General features: G+C 46.1%; 1 protein-coding gene across 1 annotated transcript in view; it reads left to right on the forward strand.

Moving 5' to 3' along the window:
- The first annotated feature begins 3,949 nt into the window (after window positions 1–3,949).
- Adarb1 (adenosine deaminase RNA specific B1) overlaps window positions 3,950–17,953 on the forward strand; it is a 122,611-nt gene continuing 108,607 nt past the window's right edge. Inside the window, exon 1 of the mRNA XM_041634621.1 lies at window positions 3,950–4,129. The gene's annotated coding sequence lies outside the window, so the exon portion shown is untranslated. The remainder of the gene's footprint in view (window positions 4,130–17,953) is intronic.

Below are 17,953 nucleotides of genomic sequence, written 5' to 3' on the forward strand. Positions count from 1 at the left end.
TCTATCAGTTTATTCCTTCAGAGCAGTGGTTCTCAGCCTTTCTAATGCTGCGGCCCTTTAGTACACCTCGTGTTGTGGTGACCCCAAATATAAAATTATTTTCATTGCTACTCCATAACTGTAATTTTGCTACTGTCATGAATTGTAATGTAAATTTCTATTTCCTGATGATCTTAGGTGATCCTTGTGAAAGTCATTTGGGGCTGGGGTTGTGACCCACAGGTTGAGAACTGCTGCTCTAGAGACTCCTAATATAGCCTTCCTCAGTCTGCGGAAGTTCTCTTCTGTTCTTGCTTTTCAGAGCAGTTCTCCAAATAAAAACAATGCTGGCTTTTATTAGAAGCCTTTTATCCCCCCACCCCTTTTTCTTTTTTGAGATAGGGTTTTTATTCTGGAGTCCAAGCTATCCTCCTGCCTCAGTCTGCTTAGTGTTAGGATTACAAGGCCTGGTCCACCAAAATTGGCTTCTCAAAACCCCTTTCTGCAGCTCCTGAGATTATTACACAGTGCTGCCCCAGGTTTGATGCGATTAGTAAATGTCAAAGTGTTAGCACAGAGTCATGTTCTTTGAAAAAATGTAACTTGGAACATGATATTGTTACTTTATTTGTGACTGAGTTTGGTGTGTCGAGTTCTGTAATCATTTCAGTTTTTTTTTTTTTTTTTTTTTTTTTTAGTTTTTCGAAACAGGGTTTCTCTGTAGCTTTGGAGCCTGGAACTAGCTCTTGTAGACCACGCTGGCCTCGAACTCACAGAGATCCGCCTACCTCTGCCTCCCGAGTGCTGGGATTAAAGGCGTGCGCCACCACCGCTTGGCTATCATTTCAGATTTTATTAGTGAAGTTAAGCCTCCACTTTGTCGTGCTTAGGTTTTGAGGTCAGAGTGAGTCAATGGTAGAATGCTCCATGGCTCCCAGGGTTTGATCTCCAGCACCACAAAAATAAAACTTAAGAAAATGGGCCATGAGATTTGAAGTTTTTCCTTTGTAGTTAACAGTGTCCCCAATACACTGCTGAATCTTCAAGGTCACTATAACCTCCTGTTTTCAAGTCCGACGGGTTTTTATCTTTTTTTTTCTACTGACTCCTGTCTCTGGGGTCCTCCTTTGTACCAGCTCTTCTTTGCTCCTCTCTTCACACTCTGTAGGTGGTTGGTGACCTTTTCCACTCTTGGGTCTTAAATGAACGGCCTCATTCTGATTCTGCTCTTCTGTGTTGATGGTGTTTTTTGAGAATCTGACAGACTTGCACACTCAAAAGAGCCCAGAAGGACCTTGGATTTTGTCTTCCCCCGGCTGCAACACATATCACCATCTCCTCCAGCACCAGCTGGCAGTCCTTCTTCTAAGTTCTGGTCCTCCCTCTCAGGCTGTGGTGTCAATCTATGCTCCTTAGTCTCACTGAGATCTAGTTCCCAAAACAACTCTTTCTAGTTCCACCTGACCTATGCTCTCTGCATCTAACCTGGGCCTCTATGGGCACTAAAGCTGGTGTCCATCAGCCAGCATTCCTAACCACCGCTGCTGCCTTTACTTGTTTTCTTCCCTGGAAGCCTACATACTTTGACGGCGTGATGGAGGCCGACCTAACACCCAGCTATAAAGGTAGATCCTATTTGGCTCTCTCTCTCTCTCTTTTTAATGTAAAGGATGGATTTAAAATCTAGATGGATTTTAAGCCTTGTAAACCACATAAGCCTGTTGCATATTTTCACCCCCCATTACAATGTTAATTATAACATTATTTCTTAGGTTGTGAAGTGTACAAAAACAGACCACAGATCTGTTTATCCCCTGCAGCCTAGTCACTCAATAGATTTCACCTCCTGATAGTTGAGGGAGGGTGTAAGATGGAAGGGGGCCAATCAGGGCGACTCCACGGGAATACTGGCAGCAGTTCTCCTAATTCCTGGGGTGACAATACTCTTTCCTCCACCTTGGGCACCCTCATCACCGTCTTCACTCCTGCTAAAGGGGCAGCTCAAATGCCTCCGGCCTCCGGCTTCTTCTACTAGACTGGATTTCCGGGGTCCCATAACTCACATTTGTATCCATGACGGTTCCTAAGACTGCACCATTAAGTCTTTCTGGTCATCAGTGATGGACCAGGCTATCAGGTGGATACACATCTCTCCCACCAACGGAAGGTGAAGGATCCGTCCAGTCTCACGGCTGTGTGGCATAGTGGGTTTGCACAGTTCAGGCACAAAGCATATGCTCCTTACACTAGACTGTTCCCCAGTTATGCTCCTATCAGGCATCCTGACACCATCGACTTCTAGACTATGAAAATGTCTTTCTAATCAATTGCACATGATACCACCAGACACCTGAGAGGCCATCAGAATGTCATTTTCTTGCCTCAGTTTATGTGTCCTGTTATCTTCACTTCAGGGTAGTTTTTTTGGCAGTGTACACAGCAGATAAATAGACTATCCTAGCTACTCCTGGATGAAGCTGGTGTATTTATGTTTTTGCTATCACAGTCCACAATGAACCAAAGGTCTGTCCAAGTGATGGCTTCTGACAGAACACGCTTCCTTCGTCCACATCTGTCTCTCCTATTTACTTGTGTCAGGCCAGGAACTTCAATTTAGTCAGTCACAGAAAGGCAGGTGATGTGTGCAGTGGCTGCCAAGGCCCCGTGTGCTGGAACTTGTTTTCCTGTGGGTAGACCACGGCCTTTACAAGAAGCAACATGAGCCGGCTTAGTAACCTGGCCTCTGGGGGTGAGATCACCCATGAAGCAGAGATGAATCAAACCAGCTGAACACAGCACAAGCTGCTGTTTGCCAGATTCACCAACCATGACTGTTTAAGTTAGCAAGTTCTGGGATAGTGTGATACCCAGGAACAGACATGCTGTCCTTATGTACAAATTCATATGTTAGGGTTGAAGTCCTAGTAGGCAGTCCAAGAGTAAGTAAGTTTCTACTTACTTGCCAACAAGTACCTCTGTAGAGACTGCCTGGTGCCCAGGTTTTAGGAAAAGCCTAAGAACTCACTGGAGGGCTGGGCCCAGGGGCAGGTTCTTCTGTTATGCTAAGTGATGGGTCAAGATGACGTTGACCCGCTGTAGCACGACTCCTGCGGTCAGTTTATGTTTCAAATTCTGGACCTCTTCAGACCCCATTCTGGCACGGCACCCAAAGGTGAGCTAGTCGGCTGAGAGGCCATACAGAATGCTGGCCACTTCCCAGCAGTACCTTACCTGCGCTCATCTTTTACTAGTCCTTTTCTTTTTCTTCTTTTCTTTAATATTTAAAGAAATGAGGAAACAAGCAGCGCGAGTAAATGAGATGTCTGATATGCCAAAGAATGGCAGAGCCTGAACTTGACCCTGGGGTCTAAGCTAAAAACCTACTGCCGTTTCTAGTTCCTGGACTCTCCCCGTGACCAACACCAGACACATTGCTTCACAAAACCATGTCCCTGGTCCTCTACCTACTGATTTTCAACGTCTACGGAGGTGGGTGTGACCAGGGCCATCTCTTAAAAGCAGAGGAAGACCCAGGGATGATTCCTGCGGGATTCCGCGGTACTACGCATAAGATGCAGAGCGGGGCAGCCACAGGCGCGCTTCCATGCGAGGCTCCCAGCCCAGTTCCCAGCTTCTACAGAAAGTCTAGGGTCCTTGGTCCCACCTGTCCCCTCAGCTCCCTTCCATCTGAGGCTCCCGCTCTCTCGGGTCTCCTCAGAGCAAGTTCGAGAATCCCGGGCCGTCGATCTTCTCAATGCGTGACCGACCGAGGCTCCCTCCGCTTCCAGTCTCCCTGGGGACACAAGAGGTGATTTGGTTCAAATCGCTACGCCCCGCGATTTCCGCCTTAGGCGAGCTGGGACTCCGGTTCGGGGCCCGGAGGCGCGGGCGCGCGCACGCCGGCGTCGGGCGCTGGCTCCACCCCTGCACGATCGCGCGCGCGCGGCTGCGGCGGCTGGGGCGGGGCGAGCCGAGGGGGCGGAGCCGCCGGCGCTGAGGTTGAGGCAGAGGCTGAGGCAGCGGCTGAAGCTGAGGTGGCTGAGGCTGAGGCGGCGGCGAGGGGCTCCTGGCCGGGGCCGCGGGGCCAGCCGAGCCCGCCGCAGCGCCCAGAGCCAGACGTCGGCAGCCCGCGGGCACAGCGTGACCTGAGGTAAGGCGACGGGGACGAGGGCGGCCGCGTTTATGTAAGCGCGGGGCAGGTGGCTGAGGCCGCGCAGCGCCGGCGGCTGCGGACCTGACCACCGACCCCAGACCCTATAGATCCCGGCTCCGGGCCCGCGGCGGGCTGCGGGGTGGCTGGCGCATCCTCGGGTGGCGCGGGGAGGGCGGGCCGCGTCCTCTCGGATGCGCTGCGCTGCGGGAGGAGGCTGCGCCCAAGACGGCTTGTCCGCTCCTGGAGGCGCCGCGTCCGCGTGGGATGCGCTGCGCCGCGGTGAGCCGAGAGTGCGCCCCTCGGACAGGAGGCTGTGCCCGCGGAGGGGACCCTCTACTCCAGGGAGGGGACCTGTGCCCATCGGAGTGGAGGTTGCGCCGAGGAAGTGAACCGTCTGCCGGGCGGAGGGGACCTGTGCTCTGGGGAGGGGATCTTGTACCCCGGGAGGGGACCTTTGCCCAGCAGAGGGGAGACTGCACCCCGGAAGGGGGACCCTGTGCCCTGCAGGGGGAAAGCTGGCCCGGGGATGCAGACCTTGTATCCTAGAGAGGGGACCTGTTCCCAGCAGAAGGGAGGCTGCTCCCGGGGAGGAGACACCTTGTGTCACTCTGAAGCTGCGTCCGGGGATGGGGACCCTGTGTCCTGCAGAAGGGACCATGTGCTTGGCACAGGGGAGGCTGCGCTCAGAGAGTGAATCCTGTGTCCTACAGAGGGGACCTGTGCCGGGAGCAGAAGGGAGGCTGAGCCGGGGGGTGGGAACCCTGTTCTCCGAGAAGGGGAAGACGTACCAGGGGATGGGGACTTTGTGCCCTGCAGAAGGGACCATGTGCTTGACAGACGGGAGACTGCGCCCAACGGAGGGGGGCCGAGTGCCCCGCAGAGGTGAAGATGCGTCGCAGGGAGGGGGGAACCCTGTAACCTGCAGATGATACTCTGTGCTCCGAGGAGGGAGATCCTAACCCTATACTCCACGTAAGGAAGGCTGTGCCCCGTGGTGAGCGCCTTGTGTCCTGCAAAGGAGACACTGCACTGCCAGGGAGTGGGCACCGTGACCCGGGGAATGAGGCTGCTTTTTGGTGGTCCGTGTCCCTCCTGAGGGCTCAGAGTCGGCATGGGGCGCCCTGCGCCTGGGTGACGAAGTTCCGAGTGCCCCGATGGCCGTGGGAGCCATCTGGGACATTAGGGACTGGAGGTGAATTTTGAGGCGCTCGCATAGGTAGTCGGAAAATCACTGTGTGGTGACTGTGTGCAAGAGAAGGTGTCAGATGGGGCTGTGGACGCTAGACTGTAGTGCCACAGGAGTTGCCTGTCGGTTCGGGATTTATGAGGGGAGTATCCGCACCGTTGTGTCTGGTTGAACGTTAATGTTTTCAGTTAGCAGATTTGGGTTGTTACTTCTGGAGAGGGCATCTTTTTCCGTCTTTTGAAAACCATCATTGCGTTCCATTCTGAAAGGATAATGAAGTGGCCTGATAGCAAACTTGCTTTCTTACTGTTAGGTGCCGTAATTAAGATGACCAAACCGTAATTTTTACCGAGAATAGAAATAATGTATTGCTCTTTGTACCTTTGAAAGGAAGCTGCATTTTCTAAAACTGTTTTTGACTCAAGAGCAGTGTCTAAGCTGTTTGAAGGAGCCTGCTGTTTCTTCCTTTCTCGGCAATGAAACTTCTTTACCCTGTTTGCTTGAGAGGGTTCCCTGGAGAGGGAGAGAAGAAAAAGGAGGCAGAAGGTTGGTTGGTACAGTTCCTTTGGAATGAGGATTAATGGTCCCTTGGTAGAGGCTCCTCCAAGGAGCAGATTCACAGCACGGGCACCCCACAACAGGGCTTGATAAATATTGGATGAGACACCCCGGGCTGGGTGCTGTGATCCCACAGTGGTGAAGAGGTGGAATTCACAGGCTTGGGAAGGAATGCATTCTCCATGCCTGGTAGATGTCAAGGGGTTTCAGAAACTGGGCACATTCAGTTACTTCTGCGTCAGCTACAAAGCTCCACTTGGAAGGATCGAAGGAGCTCTTTCTGCAAGGACAATGGTGGAGAGAGGAATTAATGAAGTATCTTCCATGATGTGTTCAGTCAGTTATTGCTGCTAGGCCAAGGCAGGAAGATTAGATACTGAGAAACACATCTTGGCTCATAGGCAAATTCACTTCTTTGTGAGTTTATATGCCGTAAAGCATTTAAACTGCTTCAGAATATTTTGGAATTAAAAAAGAACCATTTAAAGCCATCTTGTCCTGCGAATGAACAGTTTGCAACTGGTCATGTGCTAGACCTCCTCTCTGGAGTTACAGTGCAGGACTCCACAGGCACAGTACAAAACCCACAGACAGTGTGCCTACTAATCACTTTAATAGCATTAACATTTTGAGATAAAATTACAATATTTGCAAAGGTATACAACTTTAGCTTTTAGGTTTAAAAACTTAAGCATGCATATAATACATTCAGGAAGGCAAGCAATTTATGTGTACATAATACATCCAAAAGGCACACAGAATAGGCTCAACTTCATTCCATTCTGTACCCCACCACTCAGTTATATAATATATAATTATATATATATATATATAATTTTTTAATATAATTTTTTTCTGGTACTGGGCAGCGAGTGAACCAAGACCCTGGCACATGTTAGGCAAGTGGTTTACTACTGAAGTATATCTCAGCCTTGAGAAATGGTCTCACCATGTTGCCCAGGTTGGCCTTGAACTCATTGTCTACATAGCCCACAGCCCACGTGAATCTCAGACTATCAGTCAACCTGTCTTAGGCTCCCAGTATCTGGAAGGTAGCTGTGCTCGCCACTATACCACCAATGCAATGTACCAGTATCTGGAATTATGGTTTGTATCAGTTTTTAAAATAGTAGTGTTTTAAAATTTTCATTAACATTGTAACAGTAGGATTCTTATTTATACATGGGCATAAGAAAGATCTGCTCATAATCTTTAATCCCAAATTTCTGTATTAGTAAGTTGTGTTTAAGAACTGGATTTTATTGCCTTGAGTGCTGTAATTAGCCATGTAAATACACAGGATGAGAGAATATTGTTTAAATACTTCAGAGGTTATCTAGAAGCAGCTTTTGGAGATTGTCGTCAATGAAGTTATACAGATGTTAAGGAGATGATCAAAGCTAGTGTGAACGCTTGGAGAGGTTCAGTTTTACTGGAAAACTTGATGGTTTTCAGTGTCTTTCTAACGTAAGAATTTCCAAAGTCCACAGTTTGATGTGAGGGAAATGGTTAGACTTAAAAACCCTTTATTTAAGTAGAAAACAGTAAGATCGCCTGAATAAATCAGGAGCTTGGGGATCATGGGCGAAGGTAGAAGGAGATGGGGGAGGAAAGGAGGGGAGTGGAGAAAAATATATATAGCTCAATAAAAAAATAAATAAAATGAACCAACAAATAAATCAATAAAACCCTTCATTTAATGTGTTCATAGTATATGAAGTAGAATAAAGAACTAGCAACAATTTTACTTAAAAACTGCCCACTAGATCAGTGGTTCTCAACCTTCCCAATGCTGCAAGCTTCATGTTGTAGTGACTCCCAACCATAAAATTATTTTTGTTGCTACTTCATTACTGTAATTCTGCTGTTATTAATTGTAATGAAAATATATGATATGCAGGATATCTAAAATGTGACCCCCTGTGAAAGTGTTGACCCCCAAAGGTCTCAGGTTGAGAATCACTGCACTAGATTAATTAAGATTTCTTCTTTATTGCTTGTGACGGTCTTTCTTGAGGAGTGGATGAAGAAGGTGCAGTAACCAGGCCAGCAGAGATATTTACCTTGCCTTCCACGGCAGTTAGGATCATTGATGTTAATAATCAAGTTGTTGTTTTCTTTTAAACAGTTTGATAATACTGCCCGTTGTTCTTCCCGTGTTTATACTCATGTGGTACTCTAGGAATATGTATGCCAATGACTTTGGTTTCAGGCATGATGGGCTGAGTCCAGATGAAGCAGGAGGGGAATGAAAGTAGCTTAAAGGTGCCTCGTATTTATGTTGAAGAACAGAGTGGAAGCTGTTGGCTCTAGATCAATGATTTTAAAACTGGATGCTCTTTCTTTCTCATCGGGGGTACCTGTGCTCCAGGTTGTTGTTCTAGTGAGCCTGATGAGGCTAATTCTGCTTACCTGGGGTTCTCATTATGGGAATAGTGGAATCCTGAACAAGACCAGACTCTAATGTCTGTGTACCCTGAGGGGCAAAGGAAGAAGAGGTAGGTGGGAGGAAACAGAATAGGTGTCCGAGGAGTGTGGGGATGTGTTTGGCTATAGCCTGATGCAGCCTTCCAGGCAGAGGGGACTCTGGGGTAAAGGCCTTGACATGTGTTGTTAATGTCAGGGAGCCATTGTGGTCAGAAAGGGAGGGAGAGTGGCAGGAAATGAGGCTGGAGAGGTGGGGAGGGCTGCTTCTTGCTGGACTATAGAGGCTGTGGTTAAGGATTTAAATTTTAATCCCAGAGTGATGGGAGGTCTTAGGAGGGCTGGCCTGCCTGCTCTTCTCCCTCCCCCTTTCCCTTTTAGAGAGTTTTGAACATGATAGGGAAGGATGTGATCTGGTTTATCTTTCAAAAGAATCATTCTGGCTTGTGGATTTTCAGGAGCTTGTCATGTGCCAGGCTGTTTCAGATACTTCATAGCTGTAGGCTCAACCACCTGGCAGCCCAAAAGGTGAACATTATTACTGTTCAAGGTTTTTATTCATTTATTTTATTTTCATGTATATATGTGTGAGTGTAGACAACGTGAAAGTCAGAGGACAAGCTTCTCAGATTGTCAGTCCTGCTGAACGGTCTTTCCAGCCTCTTACTGTTTATAGATGGTGCTGTCAAGGCGGGGAACTGTGAGGAGCTTGTTCCAGGTCACACAGTCAGTGGCACAGAGAGATCCTCTATAGCATGCTACACTCATCCCCCCTCACTTCATTGCTGCAGGGAGGAGTAGCCCTGGAGACCAGCGAGGAAGCCCAGGTTGGGGCCCAGCATGGGGGAGAGGTGGATTCATCACCGTGTAAGATGCTTTGTCTGTGAGGTGCACCATTGTTTTTTTATATTCCTGACAGAGGAGGGTGGGCCAGTTAGATGATGGCAACACTTTCTTACCACTTAGCATTCATTTACACTCATTGAAAGGACTGACTTTGAGCATAGACTATTGCAGTGCTTTTGTGCTTTCATGAAAAAGGATACTGGAGTAATATAATCACAACACATTGCTTAGATTTGAGTCTTCTGACTTTTAGCTTGGGGTAGTGCCACGTTGGTGGAGTTGGAAGCCTGGGAAGGTTGTAGTTTAGGGTAAGGATTTGGACTTGAGATTTGGAAAATGAAGCCTGAGACCTTACTCAGCAGTCATACCAATACCCTAACCAGGGGGTCAGTGTGCCATCCCACCACCTAGCTGTTTAACTTTTCTGTGCTTCAGCTTTTTATCCTTAGTTCAGGGAGAATAGAACTTGTGTCTTGACCAGGCATGGGGGTGCATACCTTTAATCCCAATATGAAAGAGGCAGTTGGGGTGGGACAGGAAGGAAGAAAGGAAGGAAGGAAAGAAGAAAGCAACCGTCTCAAATGGTTGTCAAGTCAATATGCTGAGCTAATGAAGAAGGTCTAGAATAGTACCTGACTTGCAGTATTTAAGAGAGTTTGCTTAGCTTATTGTTTTTATGATTAGTCATCTGAATGAGAGATTTGGATAGAAATGGAAATTCAAGGACAGGCTCAGGAAAAGGTTGGGCCATATATGTAAATGTAGGTGTCTTTTTTGAGTATAGTTGCTGTTTCATATCATAGGCTGGACAGTAAATATGGATGCAGAAGAGCAGAGGTAGGTACTGTGATACTGAAGTGGTGGATACTGAAGAAGAAGGCAAGCAGGAAGATCCAGTATCCAGGAATCCAGTGATCAGGTACTTTTCAGTCTTAGGGGTCTGGAAAATACTTCCTTGGATTCGATGAGAGGCAGGCCATCAGAGACTTTGGTGGGGATTTGTAGGCATTAAATGTGAATGACTCTCTAAGGAAGTTTTGTTTAAAGGAAAACATACTGCTAGAACTCAAAATGGGTGCAATGGTCTAGGCTCCTGTGTATCTTGTTTTAGATAATGATGGTAGCATGTTCTTGACCTGATTGAAATGAACATTGCAGGAAGCAAGTCCTTGAAAAGGTTCTAGGGGCTAAAGGAGAGAGGACGTTCAACCCCAGCACAGAGGCAGCTTCTGTATCTGGGACCTTTAGTTCATTCAAAAGTATTTGGAAGATGTGCTAGCCTGGATTAGGAAGAATGGCATAGGACCTGGAATACCATTCTCACAAGCAAACATGCCCTGTGGTCTTTTTATGGAGAGGTTTATATGGAATGGAATTTTTCTTTATTAAAACGTTCCCTCGTCTTTGAATTGTCCTCATTGGAAGGAGAGCTAACATCCTTAGTTATCAGATGTAGCCCTGATGAGAGGACCTGGCATCTGAAAGCTGTAGAAGGAATGACCGGCTTGCATTTGGAATGTCCCCAACCCCAGAGGAAGGTGACATCGAGGGTGTCAACATTTACATTGATGTTCATCCTGTTTAACAAAACTCCCATTAAGAGTTTGCTGACATGCCTTGCTTGAATGAGTTTGACTTGTATTCTTTGTGGTTGTTTGGCTGCTTAGGATTTGAAGTTAGAAACATCCTTGTTTTCAGTGTGATACTCAGAAGCTTTCCCCATACAGGGCAGAACTCACTGCTGTTACTCGAGAAACAGGGACCTCCCCTGCTTCTTCACACAGGCTTTGCTGGGAACCTGCTTCATGTGTATGGTTGTGGAAGATGCCAGGGATGGGGACGGAGAGCTTACATCAGGGAAGGAGAGTAAGTAAGGCACAACAGATGCTGTCCTTTGAAGTTATTGTATCTGTGACTTGCTAGAAAGAGGTGTGGCTGAGGTCCATATGTAGTGTGAGTTTTGTCATTCTTTGGAAAACTGGAGGACAGTGGGGCCGTGTGTCAGCAGAGGGCAAGAGGACCTTTCCTGTGAAGGTGTGGTGAAAAGACAGTTGGGGAACACTGCTTGGTAGAGCTGTAGAGGGGGCTATGTCGTCTAGTCTACGGAACTGTGGAAGGGACCGTATCATTGTCTAGTTGGAGATTTGAAGGTGGGGCTGGAGGGACATGTAGGGACAGGTGGTATAGGCAGTGCAGGTTTTTAAAGTGGGGTTAACGCTTTCACGTAATGCAGGCTCAGAGTTGTAGAGGTGAGGAAGGAGAGAAGACCGGAATCTTTCCTTGGTGGTGGGTGCGGGATTGGGCTCAGGAAGAGGAGAGACGAAGCAGAAAACACTAATGCAGACTCAGTTTTTCCTACTATCCCCTCATGACATCATCCTCAGAGGGTGGCAAAATTTCACTGTGCAGGCAGTCGGCTCTGTACCAGACATCAGCAGTGTCCTCTGCTCCTGTCCGGTTGGATACTGTCTGCCTGGAGCATGATAGATCCTTAGGCTGAGGGCTCTGTCTTTAAGATGACCTCCACTTCAGGCCCAGTGGTTTGTCTGGACCTCTGGAACTTCTGACTGTCAAGTCAGGGTTCTCACAGCCCCTCCTCAGAGTGGCTTCCAGAAAGGAACCACTTTATTCACATTTACATTTTATTATAAAGGGTATTTTGAAGGACACAGACACAGAACCTATGAAGAAGTCCCACGTGTGTTCTTAAAGGGCATGCATGCAACAGCTTTGACCCTAGGGCACTTTGTAGCTTGTGGGTGGTTCTTGTCCAGCTTTCCATGAGCAGCCACACGCTGAACAGTCCAGAAGCTCCAACCATGTCTTGTAGCCACAATTTCTTTCCTCTGATACCTGTTTATGGCATAGGTCACTCCAATAGCCTGTGTGGGAGTCCAGCTTGGTGTGTCTGGTCAGTCTTCTTGGTCCTCCACCCTTTAAAAAATATTTTTTAATTATATTTTTGAAATTTTATGTATTTTATTGTTCCTTTGCTTTGTGATACAAGGTGTCATTATGTAGTTTAGGCTAGCATTGAACTCACAGAGATACACCTGCCTCAACCTCTTGAGTGCTGGGATTAAAGGCATGTACCACATGCTAGTTAGGGTTAGGTTACTATTGCTATGATAAAACACCATAACCAAAAGTAACTTGGGGAGGAAAGGGTTTATTTGGCTTACACTTCCATATCACTATTCATCATGAAGGAAGTTAGGACAGGAGCTCAAATAAGGCAGGAACCTGGAGGCAGGAGCTGATGCAGAGGTTTTGGAGGGGTGCTGCTTACTGGCTTGTTCCCCATAGCTTGCTCTGCCTGCTTTCTCATAGAACACAGTACCATCAGCCCAGGGACAACACCACCCACAATGGGCTGGGCTCACTCCCATCTATCATTAATTAAGAAAATGCCCTATTGGCTTGCCTACAACCTGATCTTCTGGAGGCATTTCTCAGTTGAGGCTCTTTCCTCTTTGATGATTCTAGTTTGTGTCAAGTTGGCATAAGAGCCACCAGCACAAGCACCATTCCTGTCTCATGTATTTTTTCTAGCTTCTCCCAAATACCCCCATCTCCCTATTCCCAATCCTTCCCACTTCTTGCCTACCCCCTTTAAATAATCTACTGAGTTCAGTTTGTGCTGATCATATGTTGGTAGGTATGGAATCATTCACTGGAGTGTGGTTGACTTACTAGGGCTCCACCCTTAAAAAAATTTCTTCTCCTGCCGTAGAAGCCATAACTATCAGTAGCTTCTCAGTTAGAAGAGACTCATTCCCTCTCTGTTTTAATATTATTTATTTTATGTGCGTGTGCGCGCACGTGTGTGTGTGTGCACATGTGCACGGCCTCTGAATGCTACAGATATCATTAGAGATAAGGATGACTTTGGGAGCTGGTTCTCTCCTTTCACCATGGGTTCTCTGGATTGAATTCAGGTCATCAAAGTTGTGTAGCAAGTGCTTTCCCCCCTGAGCACTCTCACTAGGCTCTTGTTGACTTCTTTGTGCAGCATTCTCTCTTCTGTTCTGAAGTGGGTCTTATTTGTCGTCAGACATGGTAGGTCAGGGAACCGATAGGGAAGCTCTTGTCTGGTGATACTGAGGACAGACATTTTGCATCAGATTACCCACTAGTATACAATGTGTAGCATTTTTTGTGCTTATGTCTTTGAAATAATCACATGTTGTCTGTAAGTCACAAGCTTTCTAAGTTTTAAGTTGGTAGAACTGCTATGCTCAGGGAGATCCTTGCTCTTGGGTCAGTTCTCTTATAGGAGATCCCAGGGCTGATGTTTTTCAGATCAATCATGAAACTCATGTAAAGAGGTTCAGTGACTTCTTGGGAGAGCTGGCTATTATTTAGCAAACAGTTCCTAAGTTCTTACTGTGTGTCATGCATGGTTAGTCTTGTTTGGTTCTCATGCTGATTTTGGGAGGACACTGTTCTGTGGGATGGCCACCACCCCTTTTCATCGTTGAGAAGTTGCTTTCATGGCTTACCTGAGTGGCTGCCTGCCCAATCTCCCTTTTCTCACTATGTGTCCTTTCAGTTTGTTCTTGGATAGCAGCCAAGTAGTCTCTCCTGCTTGAAACCCCGCACCTGTTCCATCTCAGGTGCTCCCAGCCAGCCCCTTCTGTCTTCTACCCCCAATCTGCCCTTGGTCTCTAGTCAGCTCTCACGTATTTCTGCACACACATTCATAAGTATGTGCTCTGTCACTCTGGTTGTTTTTATCGTTTGTCTATACCTTACTCCCTTCTTTCATCCAAATACAACTACCTGGCAGGATCAGAAGCTCCTGGAAAGCAGGAGTGGTGCACTATATGTCCTGAGGCCCAGAACAGTGGCTGGCAGATGGCAGGTACTTTTAAATCCTTGCTGAATGGGGGAGTAACTTTTTCTTATTCCTTCTGTAGGTGGTAAGTGATAGAGCCTGAATTGAAGAAGTTGTCTGCCTCTGCAAACGTATGCTTTTCTGCCTTACATGCTGCCCCCCACATCCTACTGTACTTACTGAATCAGTCATGTATTTATGCCCATATGTCTGTGTTATCTCCAGACTTCCTTGCTTTTCTTTGTAGAATAGAAACATTTACAAAACATTCAAAATTGTTATAAAATCATAAAGTACAATATAGTAAATTAATCTGTTGAAAACAGGGTGCTCACATCCTGGGGAAAAAAAAGTTGTGCCTCAACAACATCATCTTACACTCTTGGGCGGCGTGTGGTTGAAATGCATTCCCTGAAGTGATAACAGCATTTGAAAGTCGGATGCTCTGGGAGGTTTCAGAAAAAAGCATCCAGACAAAATGAAAAATCAATGTGATTCAACTGTGGAGGCTTACAGGAATTAAAATTGGAGAAAGTGTAGCTTATCAACTGCTTGGTTGAGAACCAAGCAGGAGAGTGATCCAGAATTTAGGGACTTGTGGGGAATAATCCCAGCTTGGTTCTGAATCTGCCCCAGCTTCTTTGAATGTGAAATGAAGATGCTAAAGTGGTGGCTTCTAACGTTCTTTAGTTGTCCAGCAAATACTGATTGTAGAATTCCTGTGCAGGCGTAAATAGCACATGCCATGCCCTTGTGTTCTGGCTGCTAAGGTCCATATAGGGCTAGCACTTGGCACACAGATGTCCCTTTGGGTCAATGCCTGTTGAGAGGGTGCAGTATTGGAGGAGGGTTCTGAAGAGTTGAACAGGTTTGGGGCAGGATTGAAGAAAGTGAGATAAGGGGCTCTGGTCTTGTGAGGAAATACAAGACTTCAGAGGGCCAGAGTTGGTAAACCCTTTTGCACTTTATTTGGTACAGAAGAACTAGGTTGTCTATTGTCTCGAACTTAGCAGTTATGTGAGTTTGCAGTGTATCATGACTGATAAAGATAATCAATTAAGATTTAATTGCCCCTTCTCCCAACATTATAAAGTTGTTAACACATCTACCATTTGGGCTAGAAAACAAGTCTGAAAGTCAACAGGTTCCCTGTGCCTTTACTAATGGGCAGTGCACATAAACACAGGCTTTGTTATTGCTGTTAAAAAAGTACAACCCAAACACACTAACCACATGATGGCTAGCCTACTCTGGGTGAGTTGGGTCTATTGAGAAAGGGAATTTATTTGAGGTTCTTAGCATAACCTCAGAGCCCTTCCAATCTGACATCTCTTAAGCTTTGTGTCTCTTTTTGTGTACCAGGCACCTACTTCTTCAGCTTTTTCTCTCTTGAGGTAAAATCTTGTGGGGGTGTTGGATTGGCAGAGCTTATCACCTGTGTGTATCCTGGCTGCATGAGAGCAGATGGGATTTTGTGCTGCCTCAGAGAGGGTGCACTCATTACCTGGGTGGCTCCACCCCCAACACACACACCTTACACAAGAATGGGAGGAAGCCCTTAGTGTTAATTTACACATGTTCTAGGCCTGAGTACAAATGGCCCGAGACCCATCTGTTTGAAGGTAAAAGCCCCAAGAGACTCATGTACTTGGGCCACAGTTCAAGGTGCAATGACTTAATTGTTCATGTCCAAACTGTTCTAGATAGGAGGAAAATTACTTACATCAGATACATGTTTATTAGTCTCCATGAATACAGATTGATTTCTTTCTGGGGAAATATCCACCCAAAATAACAATACAGCCAAATTGTTATTCTGGAACTGAATTTATCATTTTGTATTTGGGTTTATTATTATTTTTTCACATGTAACATCATGTTCTTTTGTGGAATACCCCAGGGGATTATTTTTCCTTTCATAATACATTGACAATTTATTTTCATTAAAATGCTATCTAAACTTTTGCAGAGCCTCACGCAATAATTTTTTGTTGTTGTTTAAATTTCCAGTTCCAAGAAGGTAGTGGCGTAATCAGTGAATGGTAAGTAACTGCTCCAGTTAGGAGCCGGTTTGGGAATGAAGCTGCAGTGTCTTTGTTTCATAAGATGTGGAGTTCAGAGGAGGGAATCATAAGGATTTCAGAGCTACACTTGGGATCACAGAGTTCAACCTAGATTTCACCATTGCTGGAACTCTGTGAAAGAAATTGGCTTGCATAACATCTCAGTCGGCTTTTGGAAGTGCTCCGAGGAAAACCTCTGTCTGGATTCTGCTAACCGGCTGTCCGTTGGCGCTTACACCGTAGAGCTACCAGGAACAGAGACATTGACTTACACTCTTGGGATTTTTCCCCTGTGTATTTCTTGGTGCCTCATAGTAGATGATTATTGCCCACATGCAGATGACTGAGTGACATATTTGATCATTTCACACAAATGCTTTCTGTTCTTTAATTTTATCCCCCTAGAGAAACTGTATAAGGACAGTGATTATATTTCCACAGAAATATAGGCTGGTGCTGTGTGACCCGCAGGACACTGCCAAATGTATGCCTCTTATTCATGCTTAGCATGTAGTGCCCACTCTGCTTGCCTAAAGTTTTTGCTGTGTTGATCAGCTGTAGGTACACATCAGATGGGCATAAAGGGCAAACTCTTTGTGGGTTTAGGATTGTTTATTCCTGAAGACCCTGGCTGGAGCAAAGGGAGGTTTTCCTTTTTCTCAGCAGCAGTTGTGAGCACTGGGATTCACTGGGCTATGTTAGCTGCGCCTTGTCACAGTCTATCGAAGAATTGACCAAGGAATTTTCTTGATCTTACTGACTGCAAAAGGAAGCAATACATAATGCAAATAGGACCCAATTACGTCTGAAGGTTCATTTTTCAGAGTGCTCCGGGAAGATGAGGAAGAAAATAACATTGCTTGTTTTAGTTTAAGAATTTTCTTTCAGGTCTGGGTTGTGACAATATCACTATAGTCCAGTTTTTGAGCTTTCCCTTTGCACTGAGTGCCCTCCATGTCTGTTTTCAGTTATTTTCATTGTAACCTGCAGTGGCTGCTTTTGTGTCAACTTGAAACAAGCTATAGTCATTAGAGAGGAAGGAGCCTTAGTTGAGGGAATGCCTCCATAAGATCCAGCTGTAAGGTATTTTCTCCATTAGTGATCAGTTGTGGAGGGTCCAGTCCATTGTGGGTCATGCTGTCCTTGGGCTCATGATCCTAGGTTCTCTAAGAACGTAGGCTGAGCAAGCCAGGGGAAGCAAGCCAGTAAGCAACTCCCTTCAATGACCCCTGCATCAACTCCTGTCTCCAGGTTCCTGCCCTGCTTGAATTCCTGTCCTGATTTCTTTTAGTGATGAACAGTGATGTGGAAATGTAAGCTTATGTTTCATCACAGCAACAGAAACTTTTAACTAAGACCCAGCCCCTGCTGTAGGTCATCTGCATGCAATCTCTAGATTCCCTTTTGTCAACCCTTCATCTTATTGAAATCAGGTCCAAGGCAGACTTCTCTGCAGGGTGTAGCCCACTTATGTGCATCTAAGGCTCACCCACCCTGCAGCTTTGCAGTAGTAGTCTGCTCTTTTGTTATGTGTATGTATCACATCCTGGTTATCTCTTACCAGAAATGATGTTAGATTAGGCTGTTTCCACTTTATAACAATTACAAATTATGCTACTCCAAACATTAGTAAAATGTCTTTGTGTGGATATGTTTGCCCATTTCTGTCATTGAGATTGGTTTTCCATTGCCTTCCACTGGGTTGGAGAGATGGCTCAGCTGTTAAAGGCTAGGTTCACAACCATTGCCTTCTACTGAGGAGTTCTCTACATCATGTGCCTTGGTTGTTTCCAGGATGAATTATCTGAATTATCTTGGCATAATGTTGAGCAGAAACTATGTGGGTTTCTTAAGATGACAGTCTTATGTCAGATCCTCAGTAGTATTTGTGTGTGTGTGTATGTTTT

This window comes from Microtus oregoni, unplaced genomic scaffold (assembly GCF_018167655.1).
Source record: "Microtus oregoni isolate MIOR12 unplaced genomic scaffold, Mior012 000046F_ref0000063, whole genome shotgun sequence".
In the NCBI taxonomy this organism is placed as follows: Eukaryota; Metazoa; Chordata; class Mammalia; order Rodentia; family Cricetidae; genus Microtus; species Microtus oregoni.